Source organism: Nicotiana attenuata, unplaced genomic scaffold (genome assembly GCF_001879085.1).
Source record: "Nicotiana attenuata strain UT unplaced genomic scaffold, NIATTr2, whole genome shotgun sequence".
Taxonomy (NCBI): domain Eukaryota; kingdom Viridiplantae; phylum Streptophyta; class Magnoliopsida; order Solanales; family Solanaceae; genus Nicotiana; species Nicotiana attenuata.
The window spans coordinates 21,144-24,431 of NW_017671292.1; positions in this window are offsets into that span (position 1 = coordinate 21,144).

Here is a 3,288-nt window from a genome sequence, read left to right on the forward strand (position 1 = left end):
ATATATATATATATATATATATATATATATATATATATATATATATATATATATATATATATATATATATATTCAAAGCTTAATATGGATAAATGATGAAAAACTAGATAATAAATTATTATAAAATTATTTGTGATGCAATTAATAATTATTTATAAAAAAAAATGCAGGACTAAATTGATTAGAAGCCTTTAAAAATTATAGCAAACTATGAAAAAATACTTGGTGATGCTCATGCACTATTTTGAAGGTATATATGCATATTTGAAATATGTGAGGGAAAAATTGGGTATTAACACTCCTTACTGCGCTCCGCGTAAATCCTGCCACGGCCACGGACCTTGAGCCTTACCTTCCGCTATTCTATAAAATACACCGCAGCCGCATTCCCTCTTCCGTGGTCCGCGAAATTTCCACCGCGGCCGCATAATGTCTCAGCAGTCCACACCAATTTTGTGCGGTCCGCACTTCCTACACCAGACACAACTGATACCAGAAACCTACCAACTTTTAAAGCCAAGAATTGATCCGTAACCACCCGAAACTCACCCGAGGCCTTCAGGACCTCAACCAAACATACCAACACATCCCATAACCTCATTCAAACTTGGTCGGACCTTCGAATCACTCAAAACAACATCAAAACACTAAATTACCCTCGGATTCAAGCCTAAGAACATCTAAATTTTCCAAATTTCACAAACGACGCCGAAACCTATCAAATCACGTCCGAATGACCCCAAATTTTGCACACATGTCAAAAATAACACTATGAACCTACTCCAACTCCGGAATTCCATTCCAACCCCGATATCAAATTTTCCACTGCTGACAAAAATCGCCAAATTTCTAATTTTCGCCAATTCTAGCCTAATTCTACCACAAACCTCCAAATCACATTCCGGAAGTGCTCCTAAGTCCAAAATCACCTAACAGAGCTAACGGAGCCATCAAAATTCAAATCCGAGGTTGTTTACACATAAGTCAATATCCGGTCAACTTTCCCAACTTAAGCCTTCACAAAAGAGACCAACTGTCTCAATTCACTCCAAAACCACTCCGAACCCGAACCAACCAACGCGATACGGTCAAATATAGCTGAGGAACACAAAAGGAAGCGGAAATGGGGGAAATGGGGCTATAACTCATGAAACGACCGGCCGGGTCGTTACAATTGCATCCATCCACATTAAATAACGTAAGTCCTTGTTCGGATGAGCCCTCTGGAAGTTGGCCTTCAAGTGCCTAACACAGTAACGGTGGTAGGTATCAGTTCCTGCCATGCACGCAAATTCTGTACAGAACTTAAAATACCGCCATGACGATCAGATATTAGACAAATACCTGAACGTTGTCTGATAACGTGCTCCTTCAAGTGGTTCAAAAATAATGTCCACGTGTCTTGGCTTTCATTGGAACAAATAGCAAATGCGAGGGGAAATATGCTTCTATTAGCATCTACTGCAACGACGATCAATAACTTAATATCATACTTTTCATAGACATGAGTATCGTCTATGGATATTACCGGCCGACAATGCACAAAACTATCAATGGCTGGTTTAAATGCCTAGAACACATATCTGAATATGGATTCTTGTATTCCCGAAATCCGCTCAAGCTTCCATTCAACAATAGTCCCCGGGTTAAAGTATTGCAATGCAACCATGTACCTGGGTAGATCGGCAAAAGACTTATCCCAGTTAACCATAAACAATCTCAAACGCATGTTTACGCCCGAGAAATGCTTTTCTTTTGGTAATAGTACATCTATATACTTGGTGGACAAATGTTATACACTCTTTAATCTTGTACCTTATGGACGATTCAATGTGTGGAATCAAGACAAGAGAAATCAAGTCAACATTCAATTTAAAATGATTCCCATTGAATGTGTCCATTTCACAAGTGTGGGTGCCAATATATTTCCCCACAATCCACATATTTGTTTTGAACTTTCTCGCACGCAGTATCCATGTACAACCTTGAAACCATCTACGATAAATAACCTTGTATATTTTCGAAGATGACTCATGACACGATCTCACGACACTCTTTTATGTTGTACATCCGCACCGCCATGCCTAGGCGCGCTTTATTAGCAAAAAACATGTTCTTTGACAGCATTGTTGGTCTAGATTCATCCCACATTGTTGTCCGAATGTCGTCAAAATCCCTTGTGAGGGCATCCACATCCGGCATACTAGGCAACTAATCAAGGTAGGGAATCTCCCTTGAATGAAACGGCACATGGGACGTACACTCTCGGTCTAACGGGAGGTGGAGTCTGCATATGTGGAGCATGCTCATTGGTGGAATCACACTCCCTCGTCAAATCAGGTTCATCATTCTCGTCCTCATCATCATCAGCGAAGGGTGTGTCATCTCCAGACTCATCAGCATTGTTGTCATAATAACTACTATCTTCCTGACTCTGTGCATCTGCCAGATCCCGATTAAATATATCGTCTTCGGGCAATTGAGTAGGGATAGGACCTTAAAGTTACTCGTTTTTACTGCACAATCAATAAAATAATGAGTTTCTCAAATTTATCCAAACATTACATATAAACTTTATCACTTAATTTACAAATCATATTCTGTTGATATCCCATGATGCACATTATCCTGTTGCTGATGACTCCCGGATGGACCACCATGATCCAACACACCAAAACTAGGCATATTCCAACCATAACTTGTAAAATTCATATCTGGCCGGTACCCCCTTTGGAATATATGAGTGTTAATACTAATACAATACATAAAAAATATCGTAATACAAAGGAAAATTGAAATTTACCACTCAGCTTGTGAATTATGTAAACTTGGGGAGAAATTATGTTCTCGCTCCTCATTCGCCCGTGGAGATAAGTTTAGATCCGGCCAAACTCTTTCAAACGGCACCTGTTCGGATAAAACTGCTCCAAAAAAACCACTCGATGATTGAGGGTTATCCATATTTTGTGGAAACTCAATATTGCGACCGTTTTCAACCTTGACGTACATTTCTAACATTTTTATCACAAGAAGTTCCCGGTGTTCATCCGGAGTCCTCAAAAAATCTGTCAGAGTTTCATCGTCGTCGATGTTAAACTCAGCATAACAAGCAACCCCTTACGAAGTAACAGAATACAGATATTTTCCTGTTACTTTATTATTAACCTACCGTTTTCTCACACTCATTTTTTTACATAACAACGATTCCAATCTATCGTACTCCATTGTAAGTGGCAACTTAACATGACACTCTGGAGAACAACTATAGCGTACTGAGTTATTCCCCCT